At 45.6% G+C, this 21,872-nt stretch overlaps 1 protein-coding gene across 1 annotated transcript in view; it reads right to left on the minus strand.

The window, feature by feature from the left end:
- The window catches only part of CNGB1 (cyclic nucleotide gated channel subunit beta 1), a 958,531-nt gene extending 949,022 nt beyond the window's left edge, over positions 1-9,509 (minus strand). Inside the window, exon 1 of the mRNA XM_085637063.1 lies at positions 8,686-9,509. The gene's annotated coding sequence lies outside the window, so the exon portion shown is untranslated. The remainder of the gene's footprint in view (positions 1-8,685) is intronic.
- Positions 9,510-21,872: the final 12,363 nt, after the last annotated feature.

Genomic DNA, 21,872 nt, shown 5'->3' on the forward strand with positions numbered 1-21,872 from the left:
AATCAATATTATTTTAATCCATTGTCGGGTGGCCCCCACAAGGAGTGGGGCCCATAGGCCAGTGCCTACTTTGACTATCTAGTAATCCGGAACTAACATAATGCAACTGAAATGTTCACACGTTAGATATGAAAACAATGGTATTTTGCCTCACTGTTCAATAACACTTGCAAATAAAAGAACTGGATGTTTGTACTGGGTAAATGTTGACATTCTACACTAACTACCAATAAAGAAATATAGAAAGAGAAAGATTCCTCAGTCTTAGTCTCTCCAGTCTCGCTGCTGGGTCACCTCTCGGAGCAAACCCCCACGCATTACCTGTTTGCAGCTGGGCAGCCCATCAGCACGACCTAACATCTGGGAGTGCTGGGACCCCATTATAGGGCACAGGTGATCCTGTCAGTTTTATCAAAGTATGGATCTCGTATTATAAAAGGGGCATTTAGTAATAAGTATAGCAGTTTTGGAAACGTGAATATTTATAATGTTGCGGATCTCCCCATTAGGGACAGCGGAAGCCTTCTCCGCCTCTCTGGGCACTCTGGTGGTTCAAAGAACCATCTAGTGTGACTGATTGGGAGTTAGCCCAATCCCTGAATAGTGGAATCAGTCGGTTGGGTGTTATCCCAATCCCTAAATAGCGAAATCAGTCAGTTTGGTGTTATCTCAATCCATAAATAGCTGAATTCGTCAATTGTGACTCTCAAGTTGTAGTAAGTGTCACTCAAATGTTCCCAGGGGCCCGTTACATGCAATACCAATGTATCCTTTATCGCAAGAATTTATACAAGGACTGGAATATAGATAAAGCCGCAGGAATGATCGTCCCCGGGTTTGTAAAATACAGCAGAATATCATCCACATAAAAAGAAAAAAATTCTGACTGTCCCATAACATCAGGGAGTCCTGCTGAGTCTGCCTGTAGTCTAACCTAACACAGTAAAGGCACTATGCAGGGGGCGAAGAGCAGGGGGAACACCCTTGCCTGGTGTCTTGCTCCAGGTAGAACATGGCTGTTATTCCATTAACCTTCACGGTTCAAGGCAGAACAATAGGCATCCTGTCACAGGGAGGTGTGACCACCTCCCAGACAGGGTTTAGTTTATTGGGGCAGGGTGGGAGCACTTGCCAGCACCACATAGTCTGCGTGCAGGGCACATTTGGTGTCCTCCATGCATAGTCCAGCTCAAACCAGTTCAGGGAGCCATTGGCTCCCGCTCTGGCGCGAAACTGGACAAAGGACAGGGAAGTATCCTCCCCCTTGTCCAGCCCCTCCTTATGGAGGGACCCCTGTATCGCCCCAACCCTTTTTCTTGGGGTATTTGAGGGCTTCCCTGTGAGTGGGTCCCCAGATTCGTCGTAGGACACAATATAATTCAGACACCACTTCAACTTCGACCGTCTGGGCACTCTGGGCTTTGCTGAACTTCACTCTGGGCATCAAGGCTGCAACTGGGAAGGGCCTGTAGACATCCAAGATACCTGAAGGAATATCCCTTGAAGTGAAGGAGTCACTTTCCTGCATCTGCAGACACCGCAATTAAGCTGACTGGTCTGTTGAGCCTAGGCTCCTACAGATTACAAAGGCTCAGCAACACAGGTGGTGGTTCTTCACCTTCCTTTCGACCTGCCCTGTCCTCTCACCAAGTTTGACGCCAGTATCCCTCGTTGGAGCTGCAGGAACCCAACCCATGTGCACTGCATCAACTTGCAGTTGCAAAGGCTTATTGGCTTCTTTTCACCAAGAACTTTGGGCTCCAAGTAGCCCCAACCTCAAGCATCTTCAGTGACCAAGATCATTGTCCTCACCACATCACTTGCAACGTGAGCCTGCTTCTTTGGTGAGCTGCTCGAAGTCCTCTTGTGACTCCAGTTCCTCCAGCCTCTGGGCTCTATTGAGGGTCACCTTTGCATTCTTTGGGTTACCCTAATTGCTCGGGCCTGCCCTGACTCCCCTGCTTGTGGTGAGTTTCCACATTGGTTGCCGTTGCCAAGGCTTGTTGGTGCTCCCGCTGGACACCGACCCCTCAACTCTCGATATCCAACGTGGGACAGCTCATGTACAGCTCCTGGTCTTCCACAGCATCGCCTGGACCACACAGCTGCAGTTTCAAAGTCCCCGTCAGCTCTCCTGCAACACCTGACATCGGTGGGCATTCGTCTTCCGTGCCTCCTGGTCATTCCTGAGTGGCATAGACTCCGTCTCCTCTGCTTGCAGGTTCTTCACATCTTGAGTCCACCTTTGAGTTCCACCGGACACTTTCACCTTCTCCAGCAGCGGCATCTTTCTGAAGTCTCAAATTGAGTTCGACAACGGTTTACAACGCCACTTTACACCTATGCACCCAGCTTCCCTAGTGCAGGTATCCTGGTTACTATGGTCTCCATGGGTGAGGTGGCTCTCCAACCTCTTGTCTTCCACGGGGTTTCTTCAGGGTACACTGGGAAGGGTCTTCTTTATTTAAAACTGCAACTGTGACTAACACATTGATTTATATAGAGAACACAGTCGTGTTCCTACACTGCACACAACCTCCGTCGGGCTCCTAGACACTCACTTTAGGTGGTTCCTTGGCTCCCCAGCCCTTCTATGGCCTCTGAATATAGTTTTGACTAGAGTCGTGGTTCGCATACCTCTATTTTAGTATATGGTTTGGTCTCCCCCTGTGGACCACTGTGTTTTCCGTGCTACTTACCTGTTTCCATTCCAAAGTATTGTGTGTATTGTGTATATCTACGGCTAGGAGATATTTAAATATGCTAGTAAGTGTCTTATAATAAATACATATTTTTATAAATACACTGTGTGGTTCTTTTTCACTTAATCTATACCTAAAAGATAATGTGCAAGGTGTCCACTTACATAAGTGTACACCATATAATGAGACAGCCTCTGACATATGGCATATCGGATTCTGTCGCAGATAGACACAAGGTCTCATTTCGCCCCCATTTGGCTCAGCCACCTCATTTATAGTGCTGTGGAAGAGAGAATTCTCAAACGCAAAGCCGCTTAGGGCTTTTCCATTGTGAGCTCTCCTTCTGCAGACCCAGAGCTGCTGAAAATGTTGACAGAGAGGCTACCAATGTAGGACAATCCCTCCAACACCATTTCTGCCAGCATCCTTTCACTCCGGGTCCACCATGTCAACCATGGTGATCAGACAGCTCAAAGTCCATAAATGTCCACGTGTGTTGTGAGAAACACTCCTAGTGCATAGCAGACATTAATTGTATTATCGCTAAGGATGTCCACTTGCTTTGGGGCCTAGCAGCATCTTTCATTAAAAGTGCTTTTATATTCTCCTACTAGTGCAGCAGTGTGTGCAGCCCAAATTAGAGGTAAATCACTGTTACAGCTTAGCCACAGGATTACTCACTGGTGCAACTTTTCCGACAGGATCTACTGTGTAACTATCTTCTTCCAGGATCCCTTCATTAAATGTTATATTTAGACAGAAAACCCAAGCCAAGATCGTATGCATCACCCTTCCCTAATGTACAAATACCCTACCCGAGGATCCATAGCCTTAGTCGAGACATGCGTCCAAGAAATAGTCCGGATATACCACACTTAAAGCCTGAAAAATGTTCTGGGCATGTTGTTTGAGGATACAGGTCAATTGAAGTTCTACTTTTTATTCAGCTGTTGCTAAAACATGTCCAAGTACATGGAGTACAATTCAGATACAGCTTGAAGGTTTTCAGAAGGACCGACCTTAAAGGTTTTTGCTTTCATTCAATAAAAGGGAGAAAATTCAGATCCTGCAATCCCATTAATGTTATTGTTTTCTCTTTAGAGAGACTATAATAAAATGTTTAAAAATACCCTATTGATAGCATGGTTCACAAGTAGGATCATCGAAGGGAAAGAAAGCCTGTGGTGACACCATGAAAAGAACTAAACAGAAGAATGACTTGAGCAGCCATGAGGAATACTGAGATCAGGAAACAAAATGTTCCTGGTCTTACTACAACTGCATTACCGTGTTGACCACCCAGGAATTCAGCCCTGCAATCCCCTCATTGTTTGCAAGCAGAGAATGTCTGGTCTAGAAATTCAAAAACACATCAACATTAATGCTTACAGCCAACACACCTCAGTAAATATCCCCACTCTACACACCTCAGTAAATCTCCCCACTCTTTGAAAAGAGCTCACCCCACGCCCTTGGCACAGGTGACCCCTTCCCATTAAAAAAAAACATAAGTAGCAAAGGCATCTAACCTCATATAGTTCCCAAGTGAAATACAGCTCAAAGAATGCTGTGCTAGAGACCCAAAAAGGCACTGAAGGCCCAGAAATCAAAATTGCCAGTGGCCGCCCAGCATGTCAGGCCGACTACTGCAGGCACAAATGGGCCATTATCCAAGCAAAAGAAGACTATTGTAAAACCTGCATATAATGGCAGATAATACGTTAAAAGCAGAGCACAGAATGCACACCCAGAGGACAGCATGGAACATCATGGAAAACTCAATGGAAATTACTTTAAAGCAGCATTGAGCAATGAGATAGCGACACAAGACAGGTAGACTGGGACCCTGAGATGGCGAAACACAGAAACTGCCACAGGGACAGAATATGTGTGACAGGGAGGCAAAGGACATTGGGACAGGGAGACAATGACACTAGGGTTGGAAGACATAAGACACTAGGGTAAGTAGACATGGACACCGGGACAGGGAGACACGGACATTAAAGCATGGAGACATGGACATCGGAGAGAAAAAGAGCGAGCGAGACAGAAAAGTGGCAGAACTGAGGTAGGGAGACACAGGCACCACAACAGAGAGACACTGACTCTGGACTAGGCAGACACAGATTGTGATACATTGAAACTGGGATATGAAAGGATTAACACAAGGGTGGGAACTCATAATCTTACACCGCGAGACACAGGGACAGTGATGGGGTGATGTGGACATTGACACTGAGGCAGGCTGGCATGGAACCAGACAGATATGAACAATGACTCATGGAACACAATTCATCAAACAAACACAACCCAGAACCCCCACATCAAGAGGCCAAACATTGGCCAACACTGCATTCTATAAGTAACATTACAAGTAGCAGAACACAGAATTACTGACGGAATGAGCCTGGGAACTTGTGGTAGAGACAAAGGCGAGCACAAGGTACAGAACACGAAAACACCATAAGAAAGAAATGTAGAAACATAAAGTTCGGGCTGAACTGTTCCCATGAGGCACAGGGTCAGACTGATTTGCATATGGCCATGTCTAAACTGGGGTGGCAGAGTGAGCTAAAGAATGATGATGGATTGAACCCAGATCAGTTGACTGGGGGTGAGTGCTTGCAATGTTCAACACTCCATCCATCATCCCATTTGGTTTTGCTTTGTTCGCCCTAAGTTGGGTCTCTTGCTCACTTTGCCACTGGATTCAAGATAGCCTGGCTGATGAGGGTTATGAACCCGAAACCGGTCCTAGGGTGCTTGTTTCCAGTCCAGGGAAGACATGGCTTGGCAGTTCGGGCTGGACTGTACCCATGAGGCACAGGGTCAGACTGATTTGCATATGGCCATGTCTAAACTGGGGTGGCGGAGTGAGCTAAAGAATGATGATGGATTGAACCCAGATCAGTTGACTGGGGGTGAGTGCTTGCAATGTTCAACACTCCGTCCATCATCCCATTTGGTTTTGCTTTGTTCGCCCTAAGTTAGCAGGGTATGCCCAGACGTGGGTCCCTTGCTTACTTTGCCACTGGATTCAAGATAGCCTGGCTGATGAGGGTTATGAACCCAAAACCGGTCCTAGGGTGCTTGTTTCCGGTCCAGGGAAGACATGGCTTGGCAGTTCGGGCTGGACTGTTCCCATGAGGCACAGGGTCAGACTGATTTGCATATGGCCATGTCTAAACTGGGGTGGCGGAGTGAGCTAAAGAATGATGATGGATTGAACCCAGATCAGTTGACTGGGGGTGAGTGCTTGCAATGTTCAACACTCCGTCCATCATCCCCTTTGGTTTTGACATTGACACTGAGGCAGGCTGGCATGGAACCAGACAGATATGAACAATGACTCATGGAGCACAACTCAGCAAACAAACAACCCAGAACCCCCACATCAAGAGGCCAAACATTGGCCGACACTGCATTCTATAAGTAACATTACAAGTAGCAGAACACAGAATTACTGACGGAATAAGCCTGGGAACTCGTGGTAGAGAAAAAGGCAAGCACAAGGTACAGAACACGAAAACACCATAAGAAAGAAATGTAGAAACATAAAGTGAGGGAGCATAGAAAGACCTCATGAATGAACACATACAAAGTAGGAAAAGGAGCATTCAATCAAAAAGAGCAACGTGTATGCCCATAATAATCATAACATGACTGTCGAATTGACATCACCAACAGAAGCGCGGAAACAACAAAGAGAATTGAAGCACGTGGTCGAATGTGGGCATCAAAGAAGGAACATAGTAACCTCAAGTTACACCAACGCCAAAAACCATGCAAAGCATGTACGCAACCTACAAAGGAGGACAGAAAAAGGGGAAACTGTCCAAGAGGAGAGCACAAACGCAGAGAGAAGGAGCATACACACATTAATGGAAGCAGCCTAGGTGGAAACACCAAGGGAAAGAGCACAAAAAGTCAGATAGGATATAAACGGATAGAGAGTTCGCGAAGACCAAGGGAAATAACCTGGAAGGTTTAGATGAAGGTGAATGGAAAAACCAAGGGAAGGTGAATGGAAAAACCAAGGGAAGGTGAATGGAAAAACCAAGGGAAGGAGAATGAAAACACCAAGGAATGAGAACGGGAAAAGCACAGAAAGCATGCACACACTGGGGAAAGACAAAGATGCATTAAAGACTTGAGCATGGTGTCTTCAATGGGGGCTTTGGAACGCCAAAGAAAGGAACATGGAACTAGCTAGTCAGAAAACAAAGACATCATGGGAAGAAGTATTAAAACATCAACAGAAAATACATGACCCACGAGGGAGAGGTTTGTGGAAACAACAAGAGAAGGAATATGAAGACACCAAAAAATCCTGCAAACAACAAAAAAAAGGCCATACAGTGCTGTGAGAAAAAAGATGGTAATACAAAAGAAATGAGAATGGACCACTACATAAGGGGCACTAAATCAATGAGATCTGAATCAAAGACGCACTAAAGAAAGGAGAATAGAAACATAACAAGAAGCAATGCAATACCACGGTAAAGAAACAGGAGATTCATGGGGAAAGCATGCATGTGAAAAAGAAGAAAAGTGGAAGGACCCCAAAGGACAAATGTTGGAAATGCTGCAGAAAGGACCAAGGGTGCAAGGTAAGGTCAAGAGTGGTGGCAGGAAGGTAAGATGCATGCTAGCCCCTTAAGAAGCAGTGGATATAGGCACCATGCTGAGAAGCGTAAGGGCTCTGCAGGGATAAGAAAGTGGGCACCGAAGGAAAGAGCATGGAATGTCTAAGTGGAAAAGCAGAGGATCACCAAACGAAAGAGCATTTTATTGCAAAGGATAAGCCCTATTGGAATGATCGGAGAACCATAGAAAGGGGTAGAAAAGAGCGAGTATGGAGGCAGCATGGAAGAAACATGGCTGAACTGTAGGAAGTAGCACTGAAACACCAAGGCAAGAAGCCTGGATGATCAATCCAAGTGAGGATCCGCGGAAACATCATGGAAACAAGGAAGTGCTGTTGCAGAAAGACTCAAGTACAGTGGCAAAGAGCACTGAGGTACAGCTGAGTCTAGAAAACTTATGGCAACAGAAGGGAGTACCTCAAGTGAGAAGAACAGGGTCAGTGTGGGGTGGAGGAAGGAACGCCATAAGAAGATTAATGAAAGAATTGCAGAATGGGAGCACAGAAAGGTTATGGGAAGGAGTGTGAAGAACTGCGGCAACAAGAAAACTAACCCTTAAATTAAGGACCATCTTCCTTAAAGAGTACAATGTATCCCCATGCACTGTATTTTCATGCAAAGGCACAGCATGAGGAACAGGTATGGTTTGCTCCTTCAGCTGTACTCCCAAAGAAATCCCTTTGCACATTCCCCCACAGGACACGCACAGTGTTGTCATAACTTCCACTGCTCCCCACTGAAGACCTCCTTTGTCCTCAGAGCTCTGCATTCATTTCACTATCATGATTGTCATGCATTGCTCTTCACATAATGAGCTATTTTCCATTCCACTGTCTTCATTGCTTTGCTTCATCTCTGTACGCCACCATCTAAGCATTTTGCGGTCACATCCTAGTGTCTTCCACCAGGTGCCATAAGAAGCACTCGATACCACACTTACCTGCTAGTAATCGATCGTGCCCCTCATCCGACCCTCTTCATAGGTAAGACTTCCCTTGATCCCCCAAAAATGATTAATCTTGAGCCCCCTCTTTTTAAAACCATCACATGTGACCTCCCATTTGTCTCCTACATAGACCTGCTATGTGCCCATTATATTCTCTCCGTCATTGACCCCATGGCCAATCTGAGCTACGTTGCCCAACTCTCACACAGATATGACATCTAGATACCCAAGGCTGCACTATCCAACACCATTTCTCTGAGTTGTGTAAAGCATGTTAACCCGTCTCGCTGCATCCCATGACCCTAAGCATGTCGTGTACCGCCAACATTTGTGGAGGGCCCTCACAGTGTCATACATTCCCTCACCAAGCTACTCCATGGTGCGTCTATACCTGGTAATGCTGCTGCTGCCCTTTGCCCCTCTCGATACCAAGTGGTCCTTCCGAAGGATAAGCTGGGGGCTTGAGAAAACCATCCAAGGGAAAGACTTAAGGCAATGGGTGCGGTGCGTAATGCTGCAGCCGAAGGTTCACCAAGTCCAGATTCCAATTCACGGCAAGGCTCCACTAATAAGATTCCGAAATCCACCTTGTGTTCCCTTGCGTGATTCTGCAGCTCAAGGACACCTTAATTCAGGGATCCCTCACTCATGCAATTCTGAGGACACCTAAAAACCCAAATCCCAGACTCGTGCAATACTGGGCGTCCATATTTAATACCTTGAGCCCCCGGCTCCACAGTTCTGCAATGCTGGAGATACAATAAATCCTGGATCCCACTTGTGCGAAGTTGCAGTCCGTGAACACCACAAGCCTTGGCTCTTCCTCAAGCACTGAACCACAGGAACCTTAAATTTCTTCAAGTTCTAGTTCCCACTTGTGACAACTCAGGAGGCCTCGATCCCGAGGCACGCATGTGCGATGATGACGTTGGAGAACACCTCAAGGCTTCAACTTCTGCAGCTCTGGTCAGACCCTTCACATGGAGGCGCGGATAGACAACATTCAAGCCATGGCTCTCAGACGCTGCAGGCACTCCTGGTACCAGAGTCCTGGTCCCCTCTCTGTGCGGCCGTCCAATCAAAAGCACCAGATTCTATTTAGATGTTTTCCTGATTGAGTGATGAGGTGGGCCAATCTTGGGTCGTGGCACTGGACACCCAAAGTCCTTGTCCCCTCTTGCGGGGTGCTGCAGTCAGTCGCTGGTTGCTGCTAGTTCTAACCCCACCCTCATAACGGGGGCTGCTGAAATCCTCTCGTGACTGCCACAAGTGATTACAGCTCACAGCACAGACGGATTAAAGGCTCTGAGCTTCCCTCGCCGCAGGGGCGGTGGCTCTGTGCATGAGCTCTTCTGTAGCGCTTTGCAGCTCAGTCATTATCTCCTATTCTTTTTTAGGTCTCGCCAGACCCAGCGCATGCGCTGGTCTGGTGAGACTTTTTGAGAGGGCTCCAAAAAGTGCTACCAGGCCAGCCTAGACCTACAGTGCATGAGCGTGGCCGCGCTTGACGCGAGTATTTTCACTTTCGTGGCAGCTTTGATGTTTGATCGCGATCACTTTCGTGGCCGCACGGCCGCTTGACATAGCCAATAGGTCTCGCTTTTGGGACCTTATAAGTATTTAGTTATGCATTTCTTGCATGGCTAAACACTTATAAGGTCCCAAAGGCGAGACCTATTGGCTATGCCAATGCTTGTTATGCAATGGTGCCCAGAAAAGTTCCGCAAAAGGGAAACTTATGGAGAAAATTGATGCATGCATTGCCATTGTGCATATGAAAGCTCTGCAAAAGCTAAACGTGCAGAGAAAAAGCAGTCTGCATTTTCTAGAAGGGCTGGTTTCTATCCCAGTGAAAATGATCCCAGTATGCGTGAAAAATCATCTCGCAACGAGCAATAAAACTTGCCCGGACGAAGGCTAAGAAACATGCGAAGGCCACAAAGGGCAAGAATATACATTTTGCAAACTTTGCCAGTTAAAAAAAAATGCATTAAAAAGATCAAAGTCGTATTTGCTATGTACTTTATTTGCAAGAGCCTTAAAACACTACAATATATTTCCCGTGAGGTACCTTGACATTTCAGGAAGAATAATCTTCCATTTTCAATTGCCATGAATGGCATTAACCCATTAACTCTCATCCTGGCCCATTGTCGTGAACGAGAGGCCACTTGTAGAGGGTACCACCATGAACCAGTGGAATAGACAAAGGCCTAACTAAATGTAATATGTACATAACAATTCTAAAGATCAGAAGGACCCAGTGATATGTCTGATGTGAACGGAGATGTATGAGGGGACATTTTTTTTACATACCATTCCATGATGTCCCCAAAAGAGCACCTGCCTGCAAACATTAGCACATAAAGCAGGCTCCCATGTCCCTAGAGACCGACCACACCTACTGCCCACAAAACCATGGCCAATAGCCTGTACTGCCTGAAATCCAGCTCCACCCACAATTTTTATTTAAATTGTATTTAAAAGGCAGTTTGGTTCAAATCAAAGAAATGGGTATGATAGATCTATGGTTGGGTCCCGTGTTCTGCACCATAGTGCGTGGGAGCCACAAGTGCACACGCACTCACGCTCAATTTGCGTGTGCTGTTCATTTGCGTGAATGGAGAGCCATCGGCAGACATTTGTCAGCAGCGGTGTCACTTGCGTTAGTTTATGTTGCAAAGATCTGCGGTGCCCCAGACAAAAATGCGTTCAGATTCTGACACTTTTTAGCCCCCGACAAAATGCCCATTTGTGCATTCACGTAGGAGTCTGGGCTAGAACTATTCCGGAGAAGATAGCCGTGCTCCATCGATATGAAATGGAGATTAAAACATGAGAATAGGATTTATAGAGCTTAGTATGCACAGGGAAGGTGAGAAACTGACTAGAAAAGAAAGAAAAAGAAAGACTAATGATTGCAACGAGAAAAGGAAAGGAGAAAAAAATGATGAGGTAAGAGGTGGCAGGTGAAGCAAAACAAGGAGAGAAAGAAAGAAGGCGGGAGGGAATAAACGCACGAAAGCAACAGTAAGGGTATGGAAAAGTTGGGGTAGGAGGGAGGGCAGAATCAAGCGAGATCTTGATTCTTAGAATGTGAGAGAGACATTTCCAGAGAAGATTGTGAGGAATTGAAACGAAGAAAGGAGGGAAAGTAAGAAATTAGGCAAGAGAGGGACAGATGCAAGACTAAAAGACATATATACATCAAAGAAGATGCAGATGAATAAACTGGGAAGAAAGGCATCCAGAGGAAGAGTGAAAGGAAACACAAGCATGAGAGCTGGCATGGCAAAGTGCAATATGGAGACGTAGATGAAGAGAAGGCGTATGGAAAGGGCATTTAGGGACGTAACAGACGCCTGAGGAAGCGGGGCAGGGGATGACAGTGGGTGACAGATGGCCAGACGTCCCGGAGTTGCCCGGACGGTCCCGTTTTTCATGGACTGTCCCGGCGTCCTGACACTTTTTTCAAAGGTACGGCTCACCTTTCCTCCGACCCTCTCTTCTTAACACAGGAACATAGGCTGAGCCGTTTAAAAAGCCACCTGCTGATAGACTGTGTGCTTGTGTATGTGTGTGTGTGTGTGTATACAACAGTACAACAGTTTTTAATTTCACTTGACAGAAAGCACTTAATATATACCACTTTAAAATACTTCACTAACCACAATGCACTAGATAAAATAGAACAGGAATTAAATGCGTGTTAAACATAAAAGAAAGGTACTTGTCAGGTGATCTGATCCCGTGATCAAGCCTCTGGAAGAGGTGAAACGCGTTGGGCTTGGCAAGAAAAATAAAGCCGTTTACATAAAAATCTATGAGTGAGTGCGCTCTTTCTTAGTCTGAGAGACTAAGTTTGATGTATAGATATCGGCTGGATCCTGCCGAAGAGATGCGCACCGCGCTACATGAGGAGCGCCAACGTCGAAAGAGGATCCAATTCGGATTTTGAGAATATATATATATATATATATTACCTACTGGCGGTCGCCAGTAGGTAGTTATAGTTAGGACCACGTTTCCATAGGAAATCCGCAACATTCTATTTTGAATAACTTTGGCGCCGGTCGACGAATCCTCGTGAATTTTTCAAAATAGGTGGGGCGCTACGCTCCGCTCCTACCCTGAAAGTCTCGGGGGGATTCGTCAAGCGGGGGCTGAGATAAAAGGGGGTCCCAAAACGCGTTTTTCCCATGCATTTTTCCATAGGACCTTTAGACACAGCTACAGCCCGAACGGCTGAACAGAATTACTTGAAATTTGGCAGAGAGCTAGTCCTCAGGTCAAGGAAGTGCCTTTTGTAGGTTTGGTGTAAATCTGTTCAGTAGATTCTGAGAAAATAGCCTTTAAATCAATATATATATCTGAGCCAGCTTACGGTGCGCTTACGGTGCGCTTACCGTACGCGTACGGTGGCGTGCGCGAGCGCGATTCTGATTGGCTCTTAGATCTTAGTAAACATTCGAATCGGTCGAAACCAGGAAGCGGCGGCCGCCATTTTCTCTCTCGCTCTCTGAGTTGGGCAGCAAAAACGAAGCCAAAAAATGGCTAAAGAGGCAGTTTCGTCACATCCTAACCACCCAGCATTGATATAGGGGTCCCCAAACAACCCTCAAGCCCAAAAAAAAAAATTTTTTTTTTTCGGAAATTCGCCATTACGCTTACCGAAGGGCACCATTTGTGCACGGCATATAACAACAATAAAATTAACAAAGAATACATTTCAAAAAGATGCGCATAATATGTCCCCCATGTGCGCACGGTGCGCGAAGCGCATCGTGCGTACATGGCCCATCCCGCATAATGTGGGCACGCGGTGCGCGCAGCGCACCGCGTGACCACCGTGTGTGCACGGCACTAACTGCGTAAAGTGGGCGCGCGGTGCGCGAAGCGCACCGTGCGCGCACGGAACGAACTGCGTTAACTGGGCGCGCAACGCCACGAATGGCGTAAAGTAACTTAGCATTTAAAAAACCGTACAAATTCACTGAAAAAACCATAGGTTTCACACACGTTATAGTTAGGAATTAGCATTTAAAAAACCTTGCAAATTCACTGAAAAAACCATAGGTTTCACACATGTTATAGTTAGCTGTACATTTCACTCGTAAAAAACCAATGAAATTCCCCCGTTATAGTTAGTGCAGGCAACTATAACTCACGCGACCGCAATCTTCTGCTGATGACATATGTGTCTTTATGAAAAAAAAATATTTGTAATATATGTATAGCTAAAATTTAATGGAAGAAGACATGGGCAAATAAGTGTCTAAATACAGTATTAGCATCAGCAGAGGATTGCGGTCGCGTGAGTTATAGTTGCCTGCACTAACTATAACGGGGGAATTTCATTGGTTTTTTACGAGTGAAATGTACAGCTAACTATAACATGTGTGAAACCTATGGTTTTTTCAGTGAATATATATATATATATATATATATATATATATATACACACATATACATATACAGGGCTTTAAGTGTGCGGGGACTCACCGGTGCTGAGCACGGGCAGTTTTCTAAAGGAGGCCTCGAAACGGGTCTCCGTCGGCCTCGGTTGTGTGCCCTGGCACAGGCGGTCCGTTTTTAGGTTTTGCCTGAGCCAGCGCTGCACTGGCGAGACATTTAGTGAGTGGGCTTTCAAAAGTCTGACCACAGATTTTGGGGTGGCATAGAGCGTGCGGTTACGCGCACAATGATGAGCAGAGGCGCCATTTGGCTTTCCTCTCTAGTCATGGTGCACGCACATCGCTCGTGATCACTTTCACTTTTGCCGCGTGCACCACTCACAGGCTCACCTCCTGCTCTCCCTCTCAGTTAACAGTTAACTTTTGCGGCCGCGCTTGTGTTTAAGCGGTTGTTTTTTTAAACTTTCGGCGTGCACCACTCGCGTGCTTGCTGCCGTCGCCACCCCGACCCTTTTGCTTGTTTTAGCTTTGTCAGTTTTGCATATGTGTATTACCCCCAAAGCGGCATCGCCTGGGAGACAGCAGGGGACATGCTGCAGTCAGTCAGTCCTTCTGCTTCAACTTGTCAGACCCTTGCTGGTCATTGTTTTCACAGAGACTTTATCTCCAATCCATATATAAGTAACGTGTCAACTGGACAATGCAGGTGAAGACAGAACAGGCTGCTGCTAAAGACGTGCCTCTGCCCTCTTCACCAACACTAAACAAACACAATACAATCTAGCGCGAGAACCACCACACCCCCCCTGCACAAGGCAGCATGTCTAAAACATCAAAGCCATGCCACAACTGGGCTGTGTAGCTATGACAGAGCCACCCAAGGTCACGCATAACTTGCATTAACAAACATCTCCTTGTCAATGACTAGACCGCGGGACATCAGAAACACAACCAACCCCCTTCCGCATTTAAAAGTTTTTCTGCGGTCACAGCCAAGATTCCCTGTGGCAGGCTGACCCCTCCTCCAGGAGGCAGGGGTTTGAGTCAGCATCCTGTCTATGGGGCCCGGCACCCCCGCCCCAAAAGAAAAGATCCACTTGAAACGACGAGCCGCGCGCCGCTCCGCCACTGCGGGGAGCCGATCAATAGCAGCTGAATGCCATCTGCTTCGGGCAGCAGAACAGCACTAAAAGTGTGAGCCATGCATCTTCTCTTTTCGAAAGGTTATTTTTATGCAAGTAAACAATCCATCGTCCCCTTGCACGCTTGATGCTCATTTACCACTTGGGATCAATAAAATATGCAAAACAAAACAAATTGAACCCTAAGAGTAGTTGTGGTGCCGGGGTGATAGGTAATCAGTAGCAGGTCTCCGTTCAGGAAGGCGAGCAGCGGGGGTGATCTCAGTAGAAGGCCCATGAAATCCTTGGAGCCGCACGTCAAGCGTCCTAGGTTGGCCTGTTTTTTAAAGACTCCTGTTCCTTAAAGACATGATAATGCTAACTGCAATAAGTAAAGTAGAACAAATTGCAAAGGACAAAAACAGCCTGCACGCGAAAGGTTTTGACCTTATAAGTATTTAGTTATGCAGCACAATATTCTTGGTGCAACAACATCAACTTTTGCATGGCTAAACACTTATAAGGTCCCAAAGGCGAGACCTATTGGCTATGCCAATGCTTGTTTTTTCCCCCAGACTGCAGTGACAACAGGGGGATGAGTGCGCGCTTTCCACACTGCTGACTTCTCACTAGTGGAGAAGTTACGGCATGACAGCATGTCAGGTGAGCGTTGTAGGGGAAGGAAAATCCTTTAAAGAGAGTCATTTTCTCTCTGGATTTCCCTTTTCTTTTTGACACTCAGGAGCAGCAACATTGTCCTGCTGTCACCAGGGCTTTAAGTGGAACCTTTTTCAATATTATGTACAAGCCATAGTGCTGCTTATTTATCTTATGCAACTAGCAACCATTAACAAAGCCAATAGCACTGACTTGTTGTAGGTAAGATGTTACTTGTTGTATCATATATCTGGATGCAATGACAAACAGCAAAATACAAATCGGTCGGCACAGATTTTTAGCTGACTTGTTTTAAGCCAGGCTCTTAATTACATTGGCCACGCCCCTTTAAGAGACCCCCCCCAGTTTTTTTCATCCTACTTAAAGCCCTATATATATATATATATATATATATATATATATATATATATATATATATATACACACACACACACACACAGGGCTTTAAGTAGTATGAAAAAACGGGGGGGGGTCTCTTAAAGGGGCGTGGTCAATGATATATATATCTTATTGGCCACGCACCTTTAAGAGACCCACCCCCAGTTTTTTCATCCTACTTAAAACCCTGTGTGTGTATATATATATATATAGGGCTTTAAGTAGGATGAAAAAGCGGGGGGGGGGGGTCTCCTAAAGGGGCGTGGCCAATGATTGATAGATATATATATAAGTGACCATCAATATGTTTAGTGTAGTCCTTTTGTGACCGTGATACCGGCCCCATAGGTCTTATTTTTATGTCTGCGGCTGTCCAGGTTCTTCATTCTGAAAATCTGGTCACCCTAGTGACAGAGGGCGACGAGGCGCCTTTCTGTGAGGTATAATCACCCTGGCCTGCGATGACGGTGGAGGTCACTGAGCTAATCACCTCCCTGCTGAAGCAGCGCACTCGGGGATGATCCATTTACCACTGAGTGGATTTGAGACTGTGCCTAATCCAGGCGGCACTGCCACGGCACCCGAAGAGGCGATGGGGCGAGGGGCGCGAGATGGGGCGAGGAGAGTGCATCCGAAGAGAGGGGCAGAATACTAGGCGAGAGGGTAGGGAAAAAGAGCGGAGAGAGGTCAAACGAAAAGAAGGGGGAGAGTGGATAAGCACTGGAAGTTAGATGTGAGTGAGAGTGAGCCAACACATTAACAGTGAGAGCTGAGCCAAGGGCCTGGCATGGCTCTTAAAACTGGTTTCGCGCCCAGCCCTGAAAATGGTTGCCATCGAAAATCATATACAACAAATATCACGTTCAGTATGTGGCCTCTTCGACATTTCAAAAACGTGTATTTCTTTTAACACATGGCACCTTTGACATTGACATTAGATCACAATAGTTAGAAGTATTAAAAGTGATAGTTTTTAAACATAAAACATTAGTGAACTACGGAGCAAGACAGTTATCATGTAAACGCTCCATATTATACAGCTACATTATAGTGTATTAAATCAAACACAATAGGTTTTTGTACAACTGGTATTCAACTCTCTTTAAAAGTGTCTTTGTATGCGATAATGAAGATAAAAGAGCTTTGGTGAAAAATATTCGCCTAAGATCCCACAATTTAAGTGGGAAGCCGCAAATTATCCAGGTTTTCTGGTTTCACTTTGTAGAAATCAGCCACTACTTGGGCATCAATTTGTCTTTCCTTTTCTGTTAATTTACTGGTTTTGCATGTTTGGCCAATTTTCAGTAGTTTTGTATAGCATCAACTCGAACCGAAGGTATTGGAGGCTTTTTCTTGGCACCAGTTACATTAGATAAGGTCACATTCATTGTTTATAGGCACTGGGAGATTAAGTGATTCTTTCAGAATCACAGGACGCTGAGCCGATGCAGAGACTCAAACCTGGGTCCCTTGTTCCAACATATGCAGCTCTGGCCATAACGCCACATCCTGGGTAGAGCGAGAGTGGCACCACTTGAAAGCTTAGCTCGTTATGGGCTTGAGCTGTGCATATCAGAACCTCGAGCTGAGCCAGAGCCAGGCTTCAGGCTCGAGCCTGGCTCTAGCTTTCGGTGGCTCGCCCACCTCTACTGGAGGTGCGAGGAGAGCAGGAGAAGAAAGGTGCAGAGCACTGGAGGAACGCAAGCAAAGGAAGACAGGAGACGGTAGGAAAAGAGAGGGAGAGTAGTACTGACCGGAAGGAAAGGTAAAGGGAGGGAGGAGGGGTCAGGCATACAGGAAGGCAAGAGAGATGGTGACCAATTGCAATTGAAAAGGAATTTATTACATTTTTATATTTCACATAAAAATATTTCTTTAGAATATTTTTTGTAAAAAAAAAAAAAAAAAAAAAAAAAAGGATGTCGCCAATTAATTTTTATGGCAATTACCTGCTGTAGTGGTTGGAAGCCACTATCTGGGGCAGCTGTTGTCATAAAAAGGGGTTCTCACACAGACCGTCCAGCCTGAAGATAAGATATCGGGCAGTAGGAGGGTAGCCGGCCTGAGTTCAGCCTGTGGCAGAAACAGCATGTAAGAAATTGGGTTATTAGTTGAGGGGGTAGGTACCCACCTCAGGTACTAACCACAATCCTTTTTAGGATGAATCAATAAGGTCATTAAATTAACCTGGGCTCAACATCCTGGTAGCTGTGACACAGAACAAACAGGCTTGAATGGGAGGCAATGTGTAAAGCCTTTATGCAGTACTAAAACAATGGAAACGCAAAACACGAACACTCCCAGATGAATTAGCAAAATAAAGCAACATTTTACAGTCAAAATGATGCCAAATGACAAAAATCGAATAAGAGAAACCAGAGATATTAATTTTTAGAAGTTTTAAATAGGACTAGTGTCAAGAAGCACAAAGTGCCAATGATAGTCAATGGTCATGCTAGGCCAGAACCTAGGCACAATTTGACACGGACCGCAATGGAGCATGAGTCTGATACACTAGCCAAGTTCGTCTTGGTGGAAGATTTTACTTTAAGACTTTACTCCTTTCAGTCCAAATTCACCAAAGGAGAACACTTCTAGAGCCCCACAGTACATCAGGGGAGGCACTTAGAGACTCGCAGGGTGTCAGACAGAGTCCAGTATAGGCTCAGTTGCCACTGATTAGCGGCACAATTTCAGGAATGTCAGTTTATAGCTGGTATCCCTGTAGCTTGAACAGGAGGTCAGTCTTATTACCTTTGGAGTCCACTTATTTGTCCTGTGTACAAGAGGGAGAGGAGGTCCAGTTGTCTCGGCTCTTTTTAGTTCTAAGACAGTAGGTTCAGTCCTCTTCTAACCATCCACAGGTGCAGGAGTGTTCTAAAGTGGGTACCTGGAGTTGACACGTTTATATATGGCACAGGCTAGTGGTTGGAAGTGACCCCTGGGAAGGTATTAACCAATGTGGTAAAGGTTTCCGGGGCGAACCACACCACTTTGAGCATTTGCAAGATGGCTGAAGTCTTTATCCACAGTAAACTTGGGCAATGAAGATTGGGGATGTGTGTGGGGAGGGTACTATGGTCCTTGTGTCTTTCCACATTTAACACAAAAATTCAGTTTTCGCCACTTCCTCTACCCCAACAAGTTTAGAGACAGAACCCTGGTAGAACAAAAGCTACATTTTCTACAACCACAGTGGAAATACCTACCGGTATTTTGAAATACCCGTATTCGTAAAGCATGAACAATTACCCCCAAGGGTGTCAAGGCGCTGGGGGCCATCGGGGAGATTAAGCAAGCTATTGTCCAGAGTCACATGGTGTTGGGCTGAGCTGCCATTGGTGCCGGGGATCGATCCGTGAGCCCTGGTGTTCTGAAGTCAGCCACCCTGGCCGCTGCACCACACCTCTTCCACAGAGTGTTTTGGCATTCTCTTTCCCTCCTTTGAAGTGAGCCTCAAATGTTATATATAAAACCCTAGCACACATATCAAGCCGGTCTTGACACTCCAACAGGATCTGACACCTAGATGTCAACACTGTGATGGGATCAGTTTGGCTGGCAGGGATAAAAGAAGGGTGCAGGCCTGGGCATTAGCTACATCTGCTTGTGACAGGGTAGGCCTCTTTGAAGTTCAACAAGGGACTGAGCACAACCTCCATGCCATCCGATTAAGGGGTGGAGAGCACCCCCCCCCTCCCCACATCTAAGGCCAATTATCCCTGCCATGAGAGCAGTTCACACCTCCCGGTGTGGGAGCCATCAGCAGTCATGTGACAGTTGAAAGTCACAGATAGGCCGTTTGGACTTTAGGCAGGGAACAAGTAACTTTTTTAAAGTAACTTTTCTTCAATTGTTAGACAAATTTTGACTTTATCCTTAAATTGGATTTTGTTTAACAATTAGAAAGAGCTCTTGACATATTTTTCAAGCTGCTACCAAACCGAAATTATCATTATAAGTTGTAATAGTGCTTTCCCACGGAAGCCGCCAGCCCTGCTACAGTGAAAATAGCTTTTAGGCTTTTTCACGGTAAGGACATGTGGAATCAGTGCTTAATTTGTGCGGGCAATTTACAGTGCTCAGCACCAGCACTTATTTCACAGGTCCAGCATTACAGTTTGTCTCTCCACCTTGGGCCGATGATTACTACAGATAAATGTACCTGTTCTTCAGAGTGCCTGCTTGGTATGTCTTCAGCCGGTCCATCCTGGTCTTGGCAAGATGAATTTGCATCATCATGTTAGTTATGTCAGGATGACTGCCTGCCACGAAAACCATCATTTTCACTCAATTTTACTGATTGGATAATTGGGTCCGAGGCCTGCAGTCTGGCTTCCGTGGCTGAGCTGGGGTGAAGCAGGCTGTGACAGAGATAACGCTGGATAAACTTTTCTGTGAAGGTACCATACTTGCGGAGCAAATTAAAATTATGTACGGAGGGCACCTTTAGCTAGCCTTGCTGCCTAGAAATAAAACTGACTGGCATAATTCTGCATTGGCGTGCTTGTGACTCACCACCAACTTCAGAGTGGTCAACTCTCCTATCATTGTACTGCACTGGGTGTCCTCACTATTGGGCCTCCCTTGAGTCTGGCAACATTATGGGGTCGGGGAGCAGGTGAACAGCAGGCAGCGGCGCGGCATTATAAGCCAACGTTGTCCTGACCTGCACAGATTAATTATGGCACCAACCATCACTGTGTGAATCTGCTGTGACCAGAAATCATCCATCGCAAGCGAGTACCCAAAGGAGAGAGAGGCCATTATTGCCGCTAGGCCCTTGATGCTTTTGTCATGTCTTTGGGATAGAGATACCTTGAGTCCTTGCATAATTGCCAACATAAATGCACAGTAACGTAATTGTGGCAGTCTTAACAATTATGGCTTGTAATATTTGTGAATGGACGTTGTGCATGCACTTTTATATGTATTGCTTTTTGTGCTCAAGTAAGTGTGCACAAAAATTGGATTTTTTACATTTACACCGGCAGTTTGTCTGACTAACGGCATTATAGGGGATTCGTTTTTTCTAACCTGTGTTATATTTGTATACACACAAATCCACCTGCTGAGATGGCAAATATTCAAGCTGAAATAGCAAAAAAAGAAGACCAATGTATTCTGTATTTTCGTAAAGGGCACATCATAGCAGACACTAAGCTATTTGTACCATTTTCCAAAAGGAAACGGATATTTAAATCGGAACCTTTTGGACTTCCAGGTTTCAATCCCAAAACAACGAAAAAATGAAAATGCAGGACCGTTTGTATTTAAACAAAATAGTTGTAAAGCAGAGGCTGTCTTAATAGCTTTGCAGTCAGAATGTGGTTCAATATATTAACTTAATTTTAAAAAGCATATATGTTCCTTTTTTTTAGAAAAAACACGTGCGTAGGAAATATTATCACATATTTGCCCCGCAATATAAATCATGGATAAATATAAGAAAAATGTAGTTTGGATTGGGAGCCATAAAATCATCTATCCCTGTGAACTGTTTTTCTGTTTTGCCCTGAACCCTGTGCAGCTGATGGGCTGGATTGTGCCATGTGCCAACTGTTCTACTTTAATAAAGGGGTTGAATGCGGAGGCCAGAACTCCTCCCACTGCTCCCTTCCTCACAGTGATAACCCAAAAGCTAGTTAGAGCCCTAGCAGAAGGCAACAGACGGTGTTGCTGGTGCTTAATTTGAGCCTGTGGTTGTAGGTGAAGCCCATGCCCACCAGAACGTTTTTCTGGGGACCGTCACGTATTCCTCAGCATACTTTCATCCAGTTCCACAGAGAGAAAAAAACCACACAATCTTCTGAGGTAAGTTTTGGGCCTTGGCACTTATTCTTTTACATAATAAGCACTGTGTGGAACATTCAACTTTTACATGTCCTACTTTTAAATACCATGCACCGGCCTTATGGGGAATAAGGCCTACCTTAATGGTGACATTAGTATTTGAAAGGAAGGTTTAGGGCTGTCAAAGGGTTTAT

Source organism: Triturus cristatus, chromosome 12 (genome assembly GCF_964204655.1).
Source record: "Triturus cristatus chromosome 12, aTriCri1.1, whole genome shotgun sequence".
NCBI lineage: Eukaryota > Metazoa > Chordata > Amphibia > Caudata > Salamandridae > Triturus > Triturus cristatus.